At 47.1% G+C, this 25,015-nt stretch overlaps 1 protein-coding gene across 3 annotated transcripts in view; it reads right to left on the bottom strand.

Moving 5' to 3' along the window:
• Positions 1-25,015, bottom strand: part of LOC138526244 (arylsulfatase D-like) — a 796,293-nt gene that overhangs the window by 646,933 nt on the left and 124,345 nt on the right. The gene's annotated exons all lie outside the window — the stretch shown is intronic.

The raw sequence follows: 25,015 nt of genomic DNA, 5'->3' as shown, positions 1-25,015 counted from the left end.
GTTGTTTCAGTGGTCTTCCAAATCATGCTTGCCCCCATTAAACCTTCCTCCTTCCGGTGTTGGGAATCCAAACCCTTTGCCTCTAGGTGCAAACCCTTTTCCCCGGAGGTAATATCTTTAGTTACGCCTCCCCGCAAAGTCTCCAGTTGGAACTGGCTGCGCCTGTTGTACCTCCTGCATGGCATTATTTTCTCATGCATTTGTTAACATGGCCCTTTCCATTGTCAATTTTGATCATTTCTTTTGCACTATCTTCGCTTCTCCTACCTTTCAGTCCTCAACTATCTTTATGTCCTTCTTCTGTTTTAATCTACAATGATGAATGGTATTTAATTTTATCTCAGGTCACAGTTTTGCTTCTATTCCCACAATTTTCTTTAATTGTCCTTGTGCCTCCTCAGGGAGTTCTTGATGTACAATGTGATAAAAAATTGTAATTTTTTTGTCCGAGGGCGTTCTAGTCTTTAGTCTCAATTTCTCTTGAGTGTCCTGTATGTATGTGGCAGGGTCCTCCTCAGGCCCCATTTTCCATGGCATGATTGCACCCATACCTGATGTGTCTGGATATTGTATTCTAAGTGCCTTCCAAACTTCTGCTCCACAATTTTTAAAATGTGCCCCGTCATGTTGTGTGTCACTCCATTATACCCTGCCCACTTCCAAATGTCTTCTGATTGTTCACCCAATATGGCAGCTAACATATTTCTGCCCACGCTACCTCTCTTCTTACCTGGGTACACATGGATGGGGCTTGTGCTGCCTCCCCCTTGATACCTTTGTCTTCTTCATCTTGAAACATTGTTTCATCACTCTCATCATCCTCCATGTCCTCAAAGTCTAGTCTGCTAAGGGGATCGGTTCTGTATGCTCCATTCATCAATTCCTCCATTATGTTTCTGTTTTACACTGGCTGGCCTGCTCCCAACTTCCTATTGCAACAATACCCTCCTATGTGTTCTGATCTAGTCTCTAACTTCTCCTTCTCATAACCCCTCCTTCCTCTCTCTCTCTGATCCTATATGTCTGCGCATAAGATCATCAACTTCCTTGCAACATTTCTCTAAGCTCCTTTCTCATTCTCTTTCTTCACCTCCCTGTATCTCTCTCTCTTTCTCTTCCCCTTTTCCCTTTGCTCTTTTTCCTCTTGTCTCCATTCCTTTTCACTATCCAAAAATATATACCCCTTAACAATGACATTGATGTCTCCCTACTTATTTCTGCGTCTTGCTGTCTCTCCCTCTCTTCTTGATTTTCTCTGTCTCTTTTCTTGCCTCTCATTTCCTTTCCTCTCTCTCTTTTTCATCCCTTTCTCCTTCTCCCTCTCTTGATATGATATGATATGGTATGGTATTTATAACAAACCTATACAAACATGTTTAAAGGCGCAGCAAGGCAAGGGAGGGAAATCAGCGTTAGGACAAGACAACAATCTTACTAGACCTAGTGACATGAGATTGCGCATGTGCAGGGAAGAAGGAAGGGGAAAAGTGACAGGAGAAGGGGAGGAGAAGTGCAAGACACGGGATCAAACATCAAAGAACAAGTAGTGGAGCCAGCAGGTGGCAGTGCAAGGTAAGGTGCAGACAACAAGTGTTTGAAAAGTGCAGGCAGGGGGACTGTAGGGGTGCAGATACAGACCCAAGTGCAGGGTTGCCAGGAGGCAGTGCAGGTGTGCAGCTGGGATGGCAAGGACGTGGGCCCATAGTTCAGGGGGTAGCCAGGAGACCAGTGGAGTATCAGACAGGAGATCAGCACGGAAGAGGAAGAGATAAGGCAGAAAGGAAAGTCTTGAGATGCTTCCGGAACTAGAGATGTTCTGCTCAAGTTTCAGAGAGAGGCAGGGAGGCTGTTCCAAAGGGAGGCACCAGCCGAACAGAGAGATCTGCCCCAGACTCGTTGCTTCCAAAAGCCACTGACCCTCAAGGAGTTGGAGGTAGTGGAGCAAAGAGCTCGAGTAGGAAGGTACTTCAGAAGAGAGAGTTGGAGGTAATGTGGCCCCAGGCCACAGAAGGCCTTGTGGACAATGCAGAGGGTCTTGAACTTAATCCTTGCAGCCAATGGGAGCCAATGGAGAGATTTCAGGTCTGGAGAGATGTAATCCCTGGACTTGAGGCCAAGGACAAGTCTTGTAGTCCTGTTCTGAATGCGTTGCAGAGAACTGAGAGTAGAGACAGGCAGATTTAAAAAGAGGTTGTTGCAGTAGTCAAACCTAGAGAACCAGAGCTCTGGGGGGAGGAGAGAAAGGAAGAATACCTATGAGGAGGTGCAGTTGGTAGTTTGACTTCTTAGAGACACCAGAGATATGAGGAAAGAAGGAAAGTGTGGAGTCGAAGATTACCCTGAGGTTCTTAGCCTCACAGGTGGGAGCAGGAATAAAACCAAGGGAGGCCGGCAGGAAAGAAAGGTGCAGGTGTGGCCGATGAGGAGGATCTCCATCTTTGCGGCATTCAGGCAGAGATCGTTTGTGGCACACCACTCCGGGATTGCAGACAATCTGGGGATGAGAGAAGGATAAGAGTCGGCAGAGGGGAGCCTGAAAGCCAGCTGAGTGTCGTCTGCATAGCACTGGAAGTTGGAGCAGAGAGCATAAATGGTTAAGTTCAGCAGAGTTGTTAGATGCTGCAGAGACACGGGCTTGGATGTGTTGCTCTCTTCTTAGTGAGGACAGAGAGTTGGTATGGCCTTTGGAGTAGGCGGCAGGCCAGTTTGCCAGAGGATGTACATGATGCCAATCATTTCCTCACAGCCATCCTACACTTGCATTTAAGGGTGATGAGGTCTGAGTCGTACCAGGAGTTGCACTTGGTTTTAGGCTTCATGCAATCCTCATGACAGGGGCAAATACATTGAGCATGTCGGAGATAGCATGTTGGAGAATAGAAAGGGATGTGTCAGGGTGTGAGTCAGCCAGAGGTGCAGGAGGGAGAGAGAAAGATGTGGCAAAAGCCTCAACTGACACATGCTTTATGGGCTGACTGACTAAGAAGGTGGGGTGGTAGTGTGGGTTTTGGCTTGTCTTGAGGGGGAGAAAGAGAGAGAGAAAGAGAGAGAGAGAAGAGAGAGAGAGAGAGAGAGAGAGAGAGAGAGAGAGAGAGAGAGAAGAGATGAGAGAGGAAAGTGGTCACTCCAGAAGAGAGGAGTGGTGAGAGCGTTAGAGAGGGGGAGGTCTGAGGGTATTAGAACATCTAGAGTGCCATCTGCAGAATGAGTTGAGCCTGAGGCAAGAATGTAGAGAGAGAGAGAGAGTCCCAGAGGTTGTGAAAGAGTCCAGTGGTAGGACAGGAAGCCTCCAGGGGGATGTTGAAGTCTCCTAGGAGGAGGAATTGAGTGGTCGAGGCCAAGAGGGAGGAAGAGAGGTCTGCCAACTCAGAGAGGAAGGAGGAGGTCTGACCAGGTAGTCGGTAAATAGTAGCCACTGTGAGAAAGTGGCCAGGGGAGAGAGAAAGCCTTCAGACCAGGCATTTAAAGGAGGAGTAGGCCTGCATAGGAATGACAGATGCAGGAATCTGCTCCAGGAAGATCAAGGCTACACCCCCACCAGAATTGTTGGATCTGGGCACGGAGAGGATCATGTAGCCATCAGGGAGGAGAGTGTTAAAGCTTGTGACAGAGGTGGCTGTGAACCAGGTCTCGGTGAGACCAAGGACATCATGGTCGAGTTCTTCCAGCAGACGGCAGATGTCAGAGGAGTGTTTGACAGCTGAGCGACAGTTAAGAGTTCTGCACTCTCTCTGCTCCTCCATTCTTTTCTCTTCTTCTTTCTCTTGTCTTTCTCTAACTTCCTTTGCCTTCTCTTTGGACTCATCAATGGCCTTTCTATCCAGTTTCACCCTTATCTGTCCTCCTACCTACTTGTTGGGTACTATTGCTGTCTCTGCCCTATCATCATGCCTGCCTCTATATCTCTCTCTCTCTCTCTCTCTCTCTCTCTCTCTCTCTCTCTCTCTCTCTCTCTCTCTCTCTCTCCCCCTCTCTCTCTCTCTCTCCTCTCTTTCTCTCCCTCTCTTTCTCTCTCTCTTTCTCCGAACCTCTTCCTCTGCTTCTGTTAGCTTGGCTTGCAATGTGCACTGCTCATCATTATCTGCATGTGTGGACAGTGGCAGTGGCTGGCTGTTCTGCATGCTGCTAGACATAAGTGGAAAAGTATGAGTGGGTTTGATGAAAACCCAATCATAATGCACCATGTAATCTAGGGTCCTATAGTGAATAGAACCAATGGGACGTCATATTTTTAGCGACGTACATAGTGGCCATTTTGAAGGAAGGGCTTAGTTTCCCCCCTGACATTGATTGTCCAATCCCCTTGGCTATGTTGGTCTGGTCTATCATGGCCACATATTCCTTGCAGTGGTGTTTAAATCCTGTTTGCTCACAAAGGTTTGCCAAAGGTCGCGTCTCACTGGGTTGGTGGTTTAGCCAAGAGAAGACCACATATAAAGGTGAGTGCCAAAAGAAACCCAGGATGAGACTGCGCACAGTTTATCAAAACATGGTTTAATATGTAATTGCCCTTTCTGATGACACATGTTTTGTTCCCATGTAAGACCTTCTTCAAATCAGGGCTTGATTTCACCCAATGCCCCTTAATGGGTTAAACAGACAGTATCCGCTCTTCAAATATCGGGTTAGATCCCTAGCAACAGTGGTCTCGCGTACAATCGCGTACTGCCAAATGTCCAGAGTTACCTTCCTATAACCAATCATGTTACATGTTAGGTTTTTAAGATTGCGCGTCAGTGATGATGAATTTTTGTTATAAATATTGTGTTTTTTCTGAAATTAATTGGAGTTAAAGCGAGAAGGAAGATCGAGCGGTTGCTGATGTTCATTAAACGGACTCCCTTTGCCAAACTATTGAGTTGTCATAGTTATCTATCTCGAGGGTACTGCTACTCATCTTAAAGGGCTGTTTGGAGATCCCCAGTCAAATGGGCCGGCTGGGGACCATCCAGTTCAATCCAGTCTTTTATCTCTGGTTCTACTATCTCCTCAGAATATATTTTCCACAATTCCAGTATTCCTTAATATATTTCTTAAATGTTTTCCCTTACACGCTTTCTGCAAGTATGTTCACATGGGTTGCAGTATTGCCTTGGGATGAGTGCCTTCTTGCAGCCTAATCAGAACAAATCTTGACCGCCGTATCTTTAGCCCATTCTGTATGGTACTTAAGGATTTTGTCCTAGTACCGGGGCAATGATTTGCATAAATGAATGATCGGGGCGTCCCTCATTGCAATATATTATGATACAATTTACCAATACTCGCCAACTTTACATTAATTCTATGACAAGACTGGAGGCGAGCATTATGCTTGAACTTCGTTTATTACTACTCCTCAGCAGTTCAAAAAACTTATATGTAAAAACTCTGAAAAGTGCTCAACAGTAACTTTTCTATCTTCAAACTACAATCCCCATAGTCTGTGTAGTCTATCTCCTTCCAGCTCAGCCATGACACACTTCCTGTCCCTGGGCTCCTCCTCTTCTTTTACTGCTCTTCAAGCAGATAAGTACTATTTCCATTCCTCTCCGTGTGTCAGATGTTTGGTTTAATTTAAAACTGACTGAGGAGAGAGAGTGTTTGTGTATAAAGTGTACAGTAGCAAGTACAGTGGGAGAGATAAGGTTTATCACGGTACAAAATGTATATTTTATCATAGTAAGGTAGTATGCGCGTAAGCATGTGTTAGCGCTTACCACGAGGAATACAGCAGCGCCAGTGAACGGACGTAAGCAGTGTTGTTATTCCCTGCGAGGCGAGCGGCCCCGTGCCGTATTCCCGCCACCCCAGGGGTGCAGCTCGGCCTCTCGGAACACAGATTAAGCGCTACTGACCCCCCCTGAAGGGAGGTAGTACGTAAGTGCTCGCAGTGCTCCAGCCCCCACCCTCATGGAGGCGGGGCCTAAGCGCTCGCATGTTAACGCGGATGCGCAGGCGCCGCAGTACAATGCAGCGAGGATGTAAAAAGAACGCTGGGCCCGGCGGTGATTGCCTGGAGTCTTTAAATATATTCCATAAAGACATTTCATTAGGCGAGCCCAAGAATCGCGGGCGTAGCAGAGACTGCACAAGAAGCGGTTCGCGCAGGACCAACAGATGAGCCTCGAGCCAGCTAGCACAGGAACAAGGCTCCAAGTGTAGCAAGCAGCAGCAAACGCATAGAAAAGCGAGTTTCCTTGCGAACAGTCTCATTAAGGCAGAAAAGAACAGATTGATAGCTGGTGCAGCCACACAAAAAAAACCACTAGATTAATTATAGAATACTGAGCATCACATTAGGAGCAGTGGGCGTGCTAAGACACCTGATTCAGGTACTCAGGCACAGAGAAGATCAAGAAATGTCTGAATTTGAGTGGAGCAAGGAGGAACAGCCTCTGGACCTCGCTGCCAGCTTCAAAGAAGTCGATGCCTAGTCGATGCTGTGGCGCAGGGGGTGAGACACCTACAAGAAAGACTGGAGACGCTAGAAGCTATGCTCACGCAGCCCAATGAAGGCACCAGGGAGAAGGAGCGCACACCCACAGAACCCTCAGGAACAGGGTCCAAGGGGAGTAAACAGTTCTGCAAGAGGAAATCCTCCGATGACCCCCAGGGCCCTTCGGACGAGGCAAGAGAAAAGGCCCGGAGGTTGCAGACGCTTGCGCTAAGCTTAGAGAGGCTTACCTACAGCGTCAGGCAGTGCCAGACCTCATGACCCCCACTCCATGGGAAGATAATGCAGGAGATGACCCAGGCTCGGAAGAGGAGCCAGCAGGAGAGGATGTCACAGAGGAAGAATGGGCTAAACCCAGTGGAGGTAAAAGGGCGCGTAAGGAGAAGCATCTCCAGGAGGTACAGGAGGACATGTTCGACCCGGATAGTATCCGGAACCCAAGGTCCACGGAGTGGCAACCATCCCCTAGGGTGGCCCAATACATGACAGTGAGCCTACGCAAGGCCCTCAATAAAGAGGTCAGGCAACGCCTGCGAGCGGAATGTCCTCGCCCGGACCTCCCAGGGAAAGTGGCAGAGACCCCCGAGCTGGACCCCAAGATGCTGACATTCGTGTCAAAAACCAGCAAGTATCCCCGTAAGGGTATCGACAGGTCATGGAGGAGCTTCCAGGAGAAAGTGCTAGACTTGGCAGAGCCCCTCGCGAAGATCATGGATCTAGCAGAGAGGGTGAAAGACACAGGGGAGGAAGTAGATCCCGATGCACTAGTTGGCTGGGCACAAAGAGTGGTGTGTCTTTTAGGAAACGCAAGAGCAGACAAAGATTCACCCCAGGTGAGAGCTATAGTATACCCGCCGGTAGGGGGGAGGAAGCACATGTTTTGGAAGAATTGGCGCACGCTTCACAGCGACGCTTGGATATTACAAACCGTCAGAGGTTTGTGGCTGGATTTCATAGAGCCACCAGTCCAGCTGTACTGGCCACACCAGCAAAGCTTAGCACAAGCAGAGCAGAAGTGTCTAGACAGCGAGCTAGCGCAGTTAGAACGGAGAGGCGCAATAGAGAGATGCACAGCGATTCCCAAATTTGTGAGCAATATGTTTCTGGTACACAGGAAAGAGAAAGTCTGCCCTGTTATAAACCTCAAGGAGCTGAACGGGTGGATTGTGTACTGACACTTCAAGATGGAGGGCATCCATTAGCTCAGAGACTCTCTGAAAGAGGGAGAATGGCTGACACTATTAGACCTAAAGGATGCGTACCTAACCATTCCTATATAAGAGGAGTACAAGACATTCCTAGCTTTTCGCTGGAATGGACTGCTCTGGCAATTCAGGACAATGCCGTTCGGTCTTGCATCCGTGCCCTGGGCGTTCACGAAATTGATGAAGCCTGTAGCGGCAGCGGTTCGAGAGAAGGGTATCAGGCTGATTATTTACCTAGACGATCTACTGCTCCTAGCAGAAGATCGAGAAGCGCTAGTCTACCAGACAAGATGGGTGCAGGGCCTACTGGAGTCGCTGGGGTTTCTAGTGAATCTAGAGAAGTCAGATACCACACCAGCACAGAGACTAGATTTCCTGGGATTTGTGTCAGACACCAAGAAAGCTACATTAGAATTTCCTGCTTGAAAGATAAGAGATATCAAAAGGGAGATCAGGGTGTGCTTAAGCAAACAGCAAGTCTCGCTCAGAGTACTGGCGAGAATAGAGGGATTATTGGCAGCATCCATTCAGGCCATATTCCCAGGCCCCTTGCACTATCGAGCACTGCAGAGGCTGAAGATAAGACACTTGCAGCAAGGCTTGAGATATCATCAGCAAGTTCCATTGGATCAAGAATCCATTACAGAGCTGGAATGGTGGTTGAAAATATGGGAAGGGGCGCACCATCTTCGGAGACTGACCAGACCTAATAATCGAGTCAGACGTCAGCCGGAGAATCTGGGGAGCCAAATGTGGGAATCTGGAGACCAGAGGAAAGTGGAGCGAAGAAGAGCTTGGTCTCCACATAAATTGTCTGGAGCTCCTAGCAGGCTCCTTTGCGATCAAGGCATTTACAAGGGGAAAGATGAAGTTGTGCGTACTGCTGAAAATGGACAACATATCTGCAGTCGGATACATAAATCATCTAGGAGGGACGAAGTCCAAGTTGCTAGCGGAGCTAGCGAAGGACTTATGGCAATTCTGCCAGAGACATCGGTGATGGCAGAATACCTGCCCGGAACCTTCAACATGGTGGCAGACTGGAACTCTTGATACCTAACAGACTCCAGTGACTGGAAGCTAGATCCAGCAGTGTTTCAGATTCTGAACACGAGATGGGGACCAGTGCACATGGACCTCTTTGCATCCCAGCTCAATGCGCAGACAAGGGAATATTTCAGTTGAAGGTTAGACACAGGTGCGCAGGAGACTGATGGTTTCCTACAGGATTGGATGGGCATTCCACACTATGCATTCGCCCCCTTTGTGATGTTGAGCAGAGTTCTAGCGAAATGTTGGAGGGAGAGAGCGGAATTGATTTTAGTAGCACCATTGTGGAAATCACAGGTGTGGTTCCCGACGTTGATGGAGCTGACGACAGACGTCGCAAGAGTCCTCCCCGAAGGAGAGCAACTGCTCACGGACCCAGCTGGGTTGTGTCATCCTCTGAGAGTGAGAGGGACGCTCCCGCTCGTCGCGTGCAGGATATCAGGAGATGCTGGGAGCTGCCAGGAATTTCGGCGCAAGCTACAGAGCTTATCGCTGAATCCTGGGCTCCATTCACTAGGAGGAGCTACGACGCGGCCTGTGCCAAGAGGACAAGCTGGTGCAAAGGTAGACGTTTTCGTCGCATTTCAGCTCCTGTAGTAGCGATATTAAATTTCTTAACGCAATTACTGCAGAACGGGAAAGTGATTCGTACAATAGGAGAAATAGGAGTGTACAGGTCAGCGATTTCAGCTGGACACCTGCCAATTGAGGGAATCCCAGCAGGGGAACACCCAGCAGTGGTGAGGTTCATCAAAGGAGCTAAGTACAAAGTACCCCCAGAGCCTAACTATAATATAATGTGGGATGTGACAACGGTTCTCTGCTTTCTAGGAGATTGGCCAATGAATAGGTATCTATCTTTGAAACACCTGTCTGGCAAACTGGCAATGCTTTTATGCCTGATTTCTTGTAAGAGAGTGTCAGACGTTAGGGCCCTGGAAATGAACAGGTGATCCTTTGGACCAGAAGGAGTAACCTTCTCAATAGCTAAGAGGACTAAGACCGGGACGACGACATTTCATTACCCCTATTTTCAGAGTAAGGCTAAATGGTGCATAGCAGAATGTGAAAAGTAGTATGAGGAGAGAACAGCAGAGAGCAGGCCTGCTGGCACAACTCAGTTGTTAATATCGCGTAGGAAACCCTTTCACGCAATTATGACAGCCACCATTGCAAGATAGATCAAAGAGGTGATGCTAGCAGCAGGTGTGAATGTAGGAATGTTTGGAGCGCATTCAATGAGAGGAGCGATGGCCTCCAGAGCCTTTATGACAGGAGTATCTCTAAGGGAGATCATGTTAGCAGCAGATTGGACGAGTGATCGTACATTTAAAGAATTTTACTTTAAACCAACTGAAAGCTTGGCAGTAACGGTGTTGAGGAAGCTTTGAACAAGCATAATGCTCGCCTTCAGTCTTGTCATAGAATAAAGATTACCCCTGCTAGCTGCGCAGGGAGTATTAATTCTATTAAAGACTAGGAGGCAAGCAAAAAATTCCCACCCAATCATGTATTGTATAATAAGTGATATAAATTTATGGATTGTGACACCGCCCAGAATTTCTCTATTGTATGTTCCATAGGGGAAGAGCAGAAGAATAGCTGAGAACAGAGGAGAGGAGCACGTTAGCTCGAGGAGCCGAGAGAGCAACGGCTGTTAAGTTCAGAGTCTTCGCACAGTTGGCAGGACAGTGTTATGGATTTTATTGGACAATTCAGAGCACGCAAAAGTAGTGGAGCAGCCCAGAGACAGGAAGTGTGTCATGGCTGGGCTGGAAGGAGATGGCCTACAGAGACTATGGGGATTGTAGTTTTAAGATAGAAAAGTTACTGTTGAGCACTTTTCAGAGTTGTTACATATAAGTTTGTTGAACTGCTGAGGAGTAGTAATAAAAGAAGTTGAAGCATAATGCTCGCCTCGTAGTCTTTAATACAATTAATACTCCCTGCGCAGCTAGCAGGGGTCATCTTTATTTTCTTACATCCTTTTTTCCCTTTCAAACCCCCCTCCGCACAATGCTCTTCCACAATTGAATACTTCTGCGTCTATCTCTGAGACCACGCCTCCGGCGTCAACCGATCCTTTTGAGCGGCACCACAAAAACAGCTCTCACTCTTTGACAGCCCCACCTTGCTGCCCCTCAGTCCATCTGAGTGGTACCACAAACACTACTTATGCTACGAGCAGCCCCACCTTGCTGCTCCCACACCGAACCACACACTTCGGTCAACACTACCAATTTTCAACTTCCACAAATACAGAAAAATCCACTTCTACAAAGGCTTATCTATCTCACAACATGAGGCTGGCGCCAGCAATCACTACACACTAAAATACAAACCGGCCGTCGTGCCACCATCTGCGAGGTATACATCTCTATTATTTCTGCACCACAATGAGGCTAACCATGTGATGTTTCCTGACCCTTCTCAGAAGTTAACTCTTTCTCCTTTTATTCTTCTCTTATCTCTTCCCAATACCCACATTTTTTTAAACAATTTTTATTTTTCCAACAAACAAGTAAAATAAACATACAGACTTATACACATTTGTCAGAGATGTCACATGTTATTCAGCCAGTTTCTCGTCTGTTCTCGCCTTCACTCCCCCGCCTCCCACCCCTCCCCCATCCTATTCCACTTCTTATATCTGTTCCAGTGTGTGAGCCTTTTGGTGATCCCACCACTCACTATTCTACCGGTTGTACTGACACATGTGTCCGCGTCAGGGTTTCTTCCTGTGTAGGGGATATTCATTCTTGTAGTATTTGTCTCCAGGCCATGAGATCAAGGTTTTGCTCCTCTTGGCCTCTGTGTGATGTCTCGTGCCACAATGCAGTTTCTGCCAATGACCATTTCTGGAGGTCCCTCAACCACCCTTCTACTATTGGACCCTTCTGTGCTTTCCATCCCATTGCAATCCTACGCTTCGCCAAGATGTATGCTACGTCTTTCAATTTGCTTACATGTCTCGTATGTTTGGGTCTCGGAAAAATCCCTAGCAAGCACGCTTTTGGGATTCATCATTTACGCCCACACTCCCACCTTAGCTACGGTCTGGGCCACTCCCTCCCAATATTGGCGTATGTCCATACAAGCCCAGAACATATGCATCAGGTCCACATTAGGTAGATTACATTTCAGTCAGGCTTGTTCGCTTGCTCTACTAAATTCTGCAATTTTCGAGGTTAAATATGCTCTGTGAGTGACAGTAAGTTGGATCAACTGTAATTTCGCTTTCCTGGGCACTTTTTTATGATATCCCATGGCTCTGCTCCAAGCAGCATCCGAGAGCTGCTCTTGCAGATCTGCCTCCAACTTTCGTCTAATTTGTATAAGATTATAATCGGGTTTCCTCATATAAGCGTGACACTGCATGTCCGCCTTCAGAAATATCGAAGAGCGTTTCTATCATTACGTCCTCGATCAAAACTCTCTCTGGTCCTGGCCACTTAGCATGTATTCCGTGAAGAAGCGAGGAGTGAATCATAGATTGTCCTTCCCGCATTCCTGAGTTTGCAACAACTTCGTTACAGGCCATCGGACATCCCTCGGTACTATGTCACCCACTGTAGCCGCCCGATTGGGCTCCCAGTATTTCCTTATTTTGCGCCTTAATTGCGCATCTTCACTCTTTATGGCCACCAGCGGAATCTGGGGGGAGTAGGGCCTTTCTTTGCCCAGCAAGTAGAAGGCGCTGAGCCATATTGTCCTACCCAGCCTCAGTAGTAAGGGAGGTCTGGGGTCCTTTGCCATCGTAGTCCACACCATCTCTATTTTAAAAATGGGGTGCATGCCGGTTGCAGCAACCTCACATCCTGCATCTGTTCATCAGACAGCCAATCCGTGGTAACCTGCAGTTGGCTTGCTACAAAATACCTCTCAAAATCCGGCACCTTTAACCCTCCCTGCTCATGTGGCCTCTGCAATTTCTCCATTGATAGTCTGCATCTCTTATAATGAGATAGAAAGCTCTGGCAGGTGGCATTCAGCACCTTAAAGAAGTTTATGGGTATGTCAAATGGGACGTTTGTGAAGTACTACAACAGCCTCAGAAGCACCACCATTTTCAGCAATGCGGCTTGCACCTTAAATGAAATCGGTAACTTGGCCCAAAACTTCATCGAATTCTTTCATTTATTTACCGCCTTCACCGTATTCTGTTCATGTTCTACTTTAGGTTTGTGAAAGATATCTACCCCCAGATATCGAAAAGTGTCCATTTCTCATTTGATTGGTAACACTGGTGCCTCTCCACGGGGCCTACTGCTATACCCCACCAGGGGGAATAAACAAGACTTCTGTGCATTTATTGTGATCCCAGACAGGTCTGCATAGCGCCCAAATATTTCTAGAATGTATTCAAGGTTTATCTCTGGTTGCTGTAAATACAGAAGTACATCATCAGCATATAGGGAGATCAGGTGTGTAACCCCACCTGTATGCTGATGCGTGCATCGTGGTATTCTTTATGTAAGTATATTGCCAGCGGCTCCAAGGCTAATATAAATAGCATGGGAGACCAAGGACAACCTCGTCTCGTTCCCTTGCTTAATGTCCATTGCTCTGATATCGTAGCAGCACTTTTGACTCTCGCGACTGGGTTGCTGTACAGCAACTTTTCCCATTTAATGTACATGGTACCCATTCCGTAACCTTTCAGCACCGTCAGTAGCCATGGCCATCTGACCGAGTCAAACGCCTTGACAGCATCCAGCAAGGCTATCGCCATTAGTTGGGTGCTGTCTCGGGTCTGGTCATTAACATGGTGCAAACGTCTCAGATTACAAGTAATGCTCCTGTTTGGGACATACCCTGACTGATCTGGGTGTATCCATTTAGGAATCATGGGTTTTAGCCATTGGCCATTAGTGCTGTCAGTATTTTCTCTTTTTTAAATTTGTTTTAATTTTATTTGTTTATTTCTATCACGCTGCAGCCCACAGGCATCACGGCACGTACACTGAGACATGGACAACAATAGAAGACAAGACAATCAGTTCATACAGGCCATGGGGAATCAATTATTTAAATAAAAGTGTTTTAAATTTCTTTCTGAAGCTCAGAAAGTTAGGTTCTAATCTTAAATGACCGGGCATGTCATTCAATTTAACTGCTGCTTTAACTGTAAAGGAGCGTCCCAGTCCTTTGACTTTTTTGGCACATATGTGTCTGACCAGGCCCTGGGTTTCGTATCTCAAGGACCGGCCCGGCCTGGTTTATAAGAAGTTATTTGCTCTTTCAGATTGGCTAGGGCTGAGCCATAAAGGCAGTGGTGTACAATAGTCATAGCTTTGAAGGCAAAGGGATCTTCCAGGGCTAACCAATGAAGAGACTTCCTGTCTTTGGAGATGTGCTCTCTTCTTTTTTTTCTTTTGATGATTCTCACTGCATTGTTCTGAATGGTTTGGCATTGCATGATGCAGCTTTTGTTTACATCAATTAGCAGGGCATTTCCAAAATCCAGTCTCGAAAGAATTGTGGCCCTAGCAATTGTAGCACAATTGTTTTCGCTCAGAGCTGGTCTATTACAATTGAGCAACCTCTGGTAGCATTGGCAATTTTTTTTCAAGTAAGCTACATGTGATTCAGCTCCCAGAGAGGCTTCAAGATAAACATCCAATGTTTTTACCTTGTCGAATACAAATATCTGAGCATCTCTGATGGTGAATGAGGCGTAGCAAGGGTCGAATTTAGCCCTGGCCTAGGACGAGCCAAAGATCATAAGCTTGGTCTTACTTCCATTTAAGCAAAGCCAGTTTGACTTCATCCAAGCCTCGATGATGTTATACATTTTAGCAATTCTAAGATTATCTGTTTCATGGCACCCATTCAGTTCAATGACCAATTGCGTGTCATCAGCGAAATTGGTGAAAAAAACCCCTAGGTTAGTAAGTAGGGTGCAGAGACACCAAATAAATAGGTTGAACAATAGGGGGTAGAGACTCACCACCTGGGGTACACCACATGGAACAGCTGAGGGTAGAGATGACTGGTTTCCCCAATAAATTTAGGAGCTCCTCTCTGCGAGAAACAAGGTCACCCATTTTATGGCGTTCTGTAAGCAACTGCCTGAGTGTTCTAAGGCCTCTCAAAGCTTCTAGCAAATCAAAGGCTGCTGATAAGTCCAAAAGTATCAGCATTCCTGTTTTTCCTCTGTCCATAATATTGAGCATTTTGGTCTGCAGGTCAAGTAGCACAGTCTCTGTACTATGTGATCCTCTGAAACCGGATTGTTGCGTGTGGAGAGATAATTTATATCCAAAAACAGTTGGAGCTGCCTAGTTGATGCTTTGTCTAATATCTTTAACAAAAAATTGCAATTTGTAATTGGACAAATGTTGGAGGGATCTCATTGGTCTAGTCCAAGTTTCTTAACCAAAGTGGTGACAGTGATCGCTTTCATAGCTGCTGGGACCGTATTGTCTCTGAAAGATGTGTTGACCATTCTAAGAAAGAAGGGTGCAAAAATGTCCACATTATCTAGGATTAGTTTGGGGGGCAAGATATTTTCTGACCAAGTTGTGGGTCGTATAGATGAAAGTAGTGTTTTTATATCATCAAGGGTGAGTGGATTAAATTTGAATGTGCTCCTATCCCTGGTGATGGGATCAGGTCTTGGTTTAGTAATGAGAGGTGCCTATAAGAGCCACACTCTATATCAGGTTTATTGGGCTTAAGCAGTGGGACTATGATAGACTCTCTCAATGTCAGAGGCCGAATGCCTCCATTTATTGCTTCTTGTAGCATAGCCAGCAATGTGGGAGAGATTTCCGCTATGAACTCTTTGTAGAACTCGCTCGGTAGGCCGTCCGCCCCCGGCACCTTCCCTGATGGCAATCCTCTAATAGTACACTCTAGCTCCTCTTTAGTTATGTGGGCTTCCAGCATGTCGACTGTCTCTGTGTCTAGCTTGAGAAGATCTATCAACTCTAATGTGTCTTCTATCTCTGACAATGGGACCTCTGACGTCTTCTCATACAATTCTTTGTAAAAGTCAAAGAAACTGTAATTGATATCCCGTTGTGATTCGCACGTCGCCCCATTCCTGACTATGATTGCTTGGATCACGCTCCGTTCCACTTCGCTTTTGTATAACCAAGCCAGCAAGCGTCCTGGTTTGTCTCCCTCAGCGTGCTGCCGTTCTATATAATTCCTGTAGCTCAATTTGCCCAATCTCTCCCAATGTACTAAGCATTCTTGCAGCAGAGCAATGGCCTCTTGGAGCCTCTCGTTAGGCGGGTCGTTCAGACCGCGTTTAGCCTCTAATTTTGCTTCCGCCTTGCTTATCGTGGCCTGAACCCCATTTGCTTTGGCAATTGTAGTCCCTCTGATCACTACCTTAAAGGCTTCCCACAACATACCCGCCGATGCCACACTAACTGTATCAAACTCAAAGTAATCCTGCACTCCTTCCCTTAAATGTTCCAGGAATGCTTCATCCCTCAGAGACTCACTCCTAAGTCTCCACGTCAGGATTCGTGCTCTCGGGGCAGAGGCACACCATGTGACCAACAGCGCGGGTCATGATCCGACAATAATCGTGCCTTGTATTCTGCCCTATAAAATTCTCCTAGGGTGTCTTCACCTGGAAATACATATTCTAATTTCATGTACAGGGCTTGGGCAGCGGTATGATGTGAGTATTTGCGGGCCTGCGGGTGCAGAGTCTGCCAGATGTCAACACATTTAAATGCTTAAATTAGCATGCCAAAGGCTTTGGCAGCAGGGGGGGGTGCGTGAATTTGACATTGGATCTGTCTAGTGTAGGGTTAAGCATACAGTGGAAGTCCCTCCGTCATATTAACCTGCCATCCCTATACAGACTTATTATCGGGTAGAGCGTGCGAAAATAAGCTGCAGTATCTTGGTTTGGCACTTATGTGTTTACAATGCAAAATTCTCTGTGCTCGACTCGGCCCCTTAGTACAATCATTCTGCCCTCTTTATCCTGGAATGAGTCCAGCAATCTCACAGGTACCGATGGTGCCATCCAAATCAACACAACCCTAGCAGAACCCAAATACGGCAAGCCCAGCATTGTGCCCTCCATTTTTGAGCAAGAGCTGTCTGCTTATCTTGTGTGAAGTGTGTTTCCTGCAAGAGTGCAAAATCGATTTTCTGGCACTGTAAGTATGTCATAATCCTATTGCATTTAATATAGCTATTGAGGCCTCTTACATTCCAGGTTACTATATTAAGTTCCCCCATCTCATCGGAAAGTGCTGACCTTTACTCCCAATACCACTGGAAAATCAAAATATACCCTGTGGTTCTATAAGTTAACTCCCCTTCAACTCCTACAACTCCCCCACCCCCCAACCTCCCCAACAATAGCCCAGCTCAGTTCCTTGTGCTCAGGCTTCCCCACTTCTAGCCTCCATCCCACGTTCTCGTCTTGGTGCATGAGGCGCAGTGGGTGGATACGTAACCGCTAGTATCCGTGAAAAAACACTGCAATCTTGGGTAAAGGACGTTCCTGCATGGTGTAGTCTAAAGTAAGCACCACGTTGTCGGCTCCTGTATTTTACAACTGTCATTTTCCAAGGCTTTTGTTCCAGGCCCTTGCTGCCTGGCTACTTGGGGCTCCTTCTTCTCCAGTTGGCAGGTTCTGCGCATCCAGCCATGTGTGTGTATCCTCAGGGCTGTCAAAGAAAACTGTGCAACCTTTGTAGATCACTTTCAGCTTAGCTGGATACAGCAGCATGCATTTCTGGTTGGTCGCTCGCAGTCTCCTCTTAACCGCTATATAGCTAATGCATTGCTTTTGAACCTGCAAGATATAGTCCGGGAAGGCTGTTATCGTGGCTGGCGCTCTTTGGATTGTTCCCCCTTTCCGAAAGTGCTCCAGAATCTTTTCCCTGGCACGATAGTTTAGGATCCAAGCTATTATTGGCCTCAGTGGGGCTCCCGGCGGTGGCTTCCTCATCAAGGACCTATACACTCTTTCTACTGTGAAGCCTTGGCTGAGAGAGCCCGGACCAATTACTTGCTGTAGCATAGACTCCACATACTCCGTCAGGTTTGATCCTTCTTCCTCCTCAGGGAGTCCAGTAATTCTTACATTGTTATGCCTGGCTCTGCCTTGCACACCTTCGGCTCTGTCCTTTAGATTAAGCGCCTGTTTTCACAGGACCCTGACTTCTTCCGTGGTGTACTTGAGGCTACTTGTAGTCTCTGCTACTGACTTTTCCAGTGTTCCTGTACGTTCGGCGAGTGCCCTCACGTCCTGTCTGAGCAAGTACACATCAATGCTGACAGCGTCTATTTTAGCCTCCAGGGTCTCCTTCACAGATGCTATGGCCGCTAAAATCTGCTGGTGTAACGCTCACCTGGTATCCACGGGGACATCACTCAGCCTGTTCTGACCTCTTATGACCTCAAATCCTTCCCTGGAGGCTACTCTACTGGAGACTGGGCCTTAAATACAGGATTGGTAGAGTTTAACTCCCTATTGTCTCTGTGTGCTTGAACCCCTTCTTCCCCGGGGTCCATCCCTTCCCTTTGATCCACAGCTCACCTTGTTTTCTTGGATAGTGTGCTCTCCATCCTGCTTTCAGCGCAGGGGCGCGTTGATTGATGCAGGCTTGTTGCTGCCTAGTTACTTCACTGGCAAGAGTCCGACAGGTAAGTATAATGAGTCTTTTGAACAGTTCTCTAACTTCGTTCCTTTCCTTCCTTAGATGATGGCCGGCGTAGCGCTGAAGGTGAGTGAGAGCGCGATGCGCGATGCCCCCCTTTTGTATTTGTATTGAACTGAGTTCTTTTTCTGTGTCTTTTAGGTGCCGCGACGTTTTCAGCGTGGATGCCGGTTATGAAGAACAAATGCGGTGAGTAAGCGCGGTATGCTGCACCTCTAGATGTTTCCACGCTAACCTGGAGTGTCTTTTCCCTCTTGCAGATGCATGAGAAGTTCCGGAGACAGAGTTCCCACAGAACGGCTGGGATTCAGGTAAGCATTTGAAGCTCGTACAGTATTTAAAAATAAGCGAAGATTTGCAGAATGCTTACTAATGCCTTTTTTTAAGTTCTTTTCCCTTTTCATTAGGAAGCGGCGTGCCGGGATGGGAATGACACCGCCGAAGATGCCCGCAGAACAGAAGGAGCGATGAATGATGGGCAGAAGCGCCGCAAGGTAAGGCTGTTCCTAACGGTGTTCTTGTTCTTGCAGGAGCTGAGCGCAGAAGAATGATGCAGGCCTACTGGAGACCGATCCGAACACGGTGAGTGTCACGCTGCAGGTGCAGAAAACGCAAAGCATGTTTCTCAGCTTGGGCGTGGCTTAAATAGTCTCTGGGTATCCCATGTGTCTCTGGGCTGAACCACACCCAAACGACTAGACTGCACATGCAGTTCTGGGAACCGAAATATGTGGGGGCATCCATCTTGTCCCCATCAATGCCGTATGTTGTGCACCCATGCTCTAAGCAATCCTCTGTCCTTGTTCTCCTCAACCTCTCTGCTGCCTTTGATACCGTTGATCATCCTTTGCTCCTCAACACTCTTTCTTCCTTTGGTCTCAAAGGCCCTGTTCTTAACTGGTTCTCTTCCTATATCTTCAACCGTTCTTACACTGTCTCTTAGGGTGGCCGTACATCCCCTACTCCCCCTTTGGACTTCGGTGTACCCCAAGGCTCAGTACTTGGCCCTTTCCTTTTTTCTCTTTACACTGCCCTTAAGGCCCATAACATCTCTTCTTTCGGTATCTCTCAGCATTTCTATGCTGATGACACCCAGCTCTTTCTATTCTTCTTATCTTTCACACCTGATATCCACCACAATCTTTCTTCCTGTCTCACTGCCATCAAAAACCGGATGTCAACCCACTTCCTCTCCCTCAACTCTGATAATTAACTAATTATTGTTTCCCTCCACCTCACCTCCTCCTCCTTCTCCCCCCCTTTCATTCTCTTACCCCCTCCAATCTCCCCATCTCTGACCACGATCGCAATCTAGGCCTCCACCTTGACTCCTCCCTTTCCTTCTCCCAACACATTTCTCTTACCTCCCTCACCTGTCGCTACCATCTATTCAATATTCTCAAAATATGTTCCTCTCTCACCTTCCATGCCACCAAACTCTTAATCTCTTCCCTCATCTTCTCTCGTCTCTTCTACTGCTCCACTCTCCTCTTTGGCCTCCCTGCCTCCCATCTTGCTCCTCTCAAATCCCTCTATCACTGTGCCATCCGTACCCTTTGCCTGCTCTATCCTCATGACTCGATTTCTTCTTTGATCTTACATCTTAGCTGGATTCCTTTCCACTCTCTACTTAAATTCAACTTCCTTTGTCTCGTCTTTAAATCTATTCATGATCTCGCCCCTCTCTACCTTTCCTCTCTCCTCTCATTCCACTCTCCTTTTTGCCCCCTATGATCTGCTGATCTCTTCCTTCCTACTGTTCCCCCAGCCCCTTGTGCCCCTTCCCGCTTCTGATCCTTCCAGCTCCTCGCCCCCCTACACTGGAACTCTCTACCTCTCTCAATCCGCTCCATTTCCTCTTACCCCTCCTTGAAATCTTACCTTCTCCTTTCCCCGACCTGTTAACATCTTCTCCTCTCTCTTCTCTTCCTCTGTTCTATTTCTCTTTTACTGACCTAGCCTAATTGTTCTGTATATTGTTTTGGTGGTTTGTTTCATGTTTTGCATTTAAGCTTCCAATTATTCCATGTATCTTGTTGTTGTAATGTAAAGCGCTTTGGAGTAAAGCACTCTATAAATTTAATAAATACAAATACAAATACAAATACAATAAATCGATTGTTCATGGGCAGATTGTGGGTTTGGCGTCCTATTAGCATCCACTGGTGTTCGCTTACAGTTTCCCCCAGATCTGCTTCCCATTTAGTCCACTATTTCTGTTCAAGGTTGGTCCGTCCTCCTCTGACTAGTTTATATATTGTGGACACTAATTTCTGAGACGACAATGGGTTCAACACATATTGTAGGGTCAGGTGGGTAGTTGAGGCTCTAGGAAAATCAGGCCATTTTGATCTGAGTATTTCTCTGATCCTGTAGTACATAAGCAGAGTCACCACATTCCAGTCCATCCAGGTCTGTAGTATTTCTCAGGTTATAAACTTCTCATCCTGCACCAAATCTCCCATGGTTTGGATTCCTAATTTTTGAAAGAGTGTTAGAAAGGATCTCTAGTGTGTTAATGGTATCTTGTGAATATTGTATAGTGGGAGGTTGGGGGAGTATGTTGTTGATGTGCCAGTTAGGTGCAGGACTGGACCCCAGACCTTGCAGGTCACGGCTCTGGGCTGTACCTCCCTCCTCGGAATATGTGGTTGAGTACCCCATAGCATTCCTAATAATCAGTCCGGGTGCGCAGCTTCTCTGGCTATCCTGGAGTGGGGGTAATCAGGAGTGGTTTGTTCCCATCCCGCTACGTATTGTATCTGGGCCGCTAGGAAGTACACATATAGGTTGGGGTATTCCAACCCACCCAGTTTGTATGGCAGTGTAAGGGTGTCATAGGGTATTCATGCATGTTTGCCCACCCATACCAGTCTTATCATTAAGCTTCTGACTCAGGTCCAAAATGTACTGGGTGCCAGATGGGGATATTGTGCTAGGCCAATGCAGGCCACTTGGGATATGGGTTTGTGTATCCAGGATTCTACTTTCAGTTCTAGTGCATCTAGTGCTTTAACATAATTGTATGTACAGAGATCTCCCGCATTTGTGTTCACGTGATACCTGATGGGTACCAACGATAGTCCTGGTCTATGTCTGCTCGCTGCAGTGCTCGGGTTGGGGGTAGTATCTCCGATTTAGTCCAGTTAATCCTGAGACCCGAGAGTTCCTGAATTTGATAATTTCTTGTGTCAGGGGAGGAAGGATGTTTGACATATAAGAGGATGTCATCCATGTATAGCAATATGATATTGAGCTGTGCCAGGAGCTGCACCCCCGGTGGGCATGCAGGTCTCTAATGTGGCAGGCTAGGGGTTCCATTACCGCACCCCTGGTGGGCATGCAGGTCTCTAATGTGGCAGGCTAGGGGTTCCATTAGTAGGGTAAATAGTATTGGTGAAAATGGGCACCCTTGTCTCCTGCCCCTTGATGGGTATATAAGCTCTGACGTCATCCCATCCGTGTATATCGCCGCCCTGGGGGCTGTGTACAACTGTTTAATCCATTGTATGAATTGTAGTCCTAGCCAGAGCGTCTGAGCACCTCAAATCAAAAAGGCCATTCCACTGATTCAAACGCTTTCTCCGCGTCTAATGCGGCTACCGCTATGGGGAGGTTGGGGTTAACATGTGCATTAGTTCGAATAATCTCCTCAGGTTATGTTGTGTGGAATGGCCCGGTATGAATCCAGCCTGGTCTGGAAGGACCAAGGCTTGAATGTGTGGGATCAATCTCGTTGCCAATATCTTCGCAAGGACATTATCCAAATTAATCAGGGAAAGGGGACAGTATGAGGTACATTTTTGGGGATATTTTTTCAGGTTTGAGTAGGACAGTTATCAATGCCGTCCTCGTGGATTTGGGGAGGGTACCTCGTTCCCATGGCGTTATCATACATATTCTTTAATCTTGCTACTAGTAGAACGTTGTAAGCTTTGTAGAATTCCGCCATTAAGCCGTCATTACCTGGGGATTTACTATTCGGGAGAGAGAGGATGGCATTTCGGATCTCCTCAACCGTGATGGGACTATTCAGTTCCCCCCCAGCTTCGGGGTCTACCCAGCCCAAGGCGACCTCATCCAGGTATTGCATCATCGTATCATGTTCTGCATTGGACATGGAGGAGTATAGCTTCTCATAGTACCCCCTAAAGGTTGCATTAATAGTTGGCAGGTCTTTAACGAGATCACCATTCTGGTTCTTGATGGCCATAATGGCAGTTAACTGCCGTTCCTGCTTTATCCCCCTGCACAGTGTCCTGCTGGGGCGGTCCCCTTCCCCATATTTTGCTGCTGCATATTTTGAATCTTTCCTCACTGATAGCTATTTGTACTAGTTCTACCCTCAGTTCTTGGAGGGCCCTCCATGTCTCATCTGTGTCCTGCACTCCCTGTTGTATTTGTAGATCCTTGATTCTTTTTTCTCCAGTCTGCGCATAGTGCCCCTGAGGGCCTTCAGTACTCCCCTTTCCTTGCAGATGCAGCAACCTCTCATATAGACTTTAAAAGCCTCCCATATCACTCTGGGGTCGGGCCTGAAGTGACATTTGCGGTGAAATATGTCCAGATATCCTGGGCAATTTCCTCACAGGATGCAACATCTTCCAGTGCTGTTGCTCTGAACCGCCTTCTCAGCTTTCTGGGGGGCCCAGCAGTCTGGTCAGGCGAAGTAGGACCGGGGAATGGTCTGAAAGGGTGCGAGGTAATATAATGGATTCTGTTGCACTTCTCATCAGGCTTGAGCTGGCCATTATGTAGTCTATTCTAGACGAGCTGCCGTGGACGCCCGAGAAGTATGTATAGTCCCTTTCAATAGCATGAGCTTCTCCCCAGATGTCATGTAGATCATGTTGGTTTGCTATGACTGGCCATGCCAGTGCGGATTGCGTGGAGACAGTTGTGTGGTGGAGGCTCTATCAAGTTGCAGTGTGAGGGCCATGTTGAAATCTCCCACCCACATAACGCTGTATCCTGGGAATTTATAGATGTGTTTTGCGCAAATGTAAAAGAAGTCCGGGGAGTCTATATTCGGTGCATATACGTTTATCAGTAGAAGTTTCAGCCCATGAATCTCTCCTGCCAGCACTACACATCTCCCCTCATCGTCATTTATTTCCTCATGCAGCCCGAAATTCAGGGGGGGAGTGTATGTATGTCGCCACCCCTCTGGAATGGGTGTTGTAGGACGATCCATACCTGTGGATACCCCAGCCGGGCATGCGTGGAATGGGTACATCTCGACCCAAATGTGTTTCCTGTATACAAAGGATATTAACTGCATGATTCCTGCCATAATTGTTGATGAGCCTAATTTTATTCTGGTTGGTTAGGCCTCTCACGTTCCATAACATTATCGACAATGCTGTCCCCTGTCTATCGCATGTCTAGTGCACTCTTTGTAGTTTTTTGGTGCAGAGTATTTCTGCTGATCTGAGTGGCAGGACTCCACGTTCACCCTGTCATCTTTCAGTGTGCCTACACTTATGGTCATTTGTGTTAGTGCCTCTGTGTGGTGTCCATTGGGTCCACTATGTGTCGTATCTTCTAAGTGCCCCTTAACCTGTGACCCCCCCGCCCACCACCTCCCACGCCAGAAACAACAACCTACCAGCTCCCTCCTCCACCCCTCTTGGTAACTCCTCAACTTAAACGTAATTAAACCAGTCCGCAGTATATGCGGGTATCGGGGCATTGAGGGTGGCTCATGCGCTCCCTTCTCAACGGCTATTACTATCATTCCATGGCCATCGTCCCTAGCCCCTCGAGTCCTTATGTCAGTATCATCGTAGCATACATGGTAAAGGATATGGTGGTAGTATCAGGGTTAGTGTGGTGGTGATCCACCCGGATTCGGGAAGTTTATGGCAAAACGTTCTGCGGCTTCTGGGGTAGTGAAAAACACTGTTGATCCGTTATGTTGTATTCAAAGCTTTGCGGGGTACATCATAGAGTATCTTATTTATTTATTTATATTTATATAGCGTGCAGACAGCCCAGGGGCATTGTGGCGCTTTTACTTGCAGGAGCTTAATTACAGGGGGTACAGGAATGGAAGCAGTCGTTGGCACATTATGATTGCTACAAGCATAGTAGTCATTACAGCTCATGCATCGTTGGTCATTACATTACAGACAATTGATTGGTAAACATGGTGCTGCGAGGGACCTTATGTGAAGAGGATGGTTTTCATATCTTAAGTCCTTTTTCCTTTTTCCAGAGCATATTTTTGACTGCTGGAAGGTTTTCCTTTAATCCTGGACTGCTGGGCTGAAGTCTGGGAAAAGTTGTATTATGGAGCTTCGCCATCTTAGCTCTTTCTTTTCTCTTGCTGCTCTGAGTATAGAGTCTCTGTCCCTGTAACAGAAGATTCTGGCGATTATCGGGCACTCTGGGGCACTAGGGGGAGGCTTCGGAGCTAGTGAGCGATGGGCCCGTTCCACCATATATATCTTTGATAGTGACCGGTTTTCCAATTTATCGACCATGAGTTGTTCCACAAATTTCTCCATGTTGCCTATTTATGTGGACTCTGGAACCCCCATTATGTGAATGTTGTTTTTTCGAGAACGGCCTTTCAGGTCCTTGTTCTTGGCAATTACTTCCTTCACCAATTGCTGTAGGATGGCCATCTCGTTTTGTAGGGTCGCTATTTTATCCTCACCTTCTCCAATTATTTGCTCAGC

Source organism: Ambystoma mexicanum, chromosome 7p, assembly GCF_040938575.1.
Source record: "Ambystoma mexicanum isolate Mex_15411 chromosome 7p, UKY_AmexF1_1, whole genome shotgun sequence".
Taxonomy (NCBI): domain Eukaryota; kingdom Metazoa; phylum Chordata; class Amphibia; order Caudata; family Ambystomatidae; genus Ambystoma; species Ambystoma mexicanum.
The sequence above is the reverse complement of the archived record's forward strand: the minus strand, read 5'-3'. Positions and strand labels throughout refer to the sequence as shown.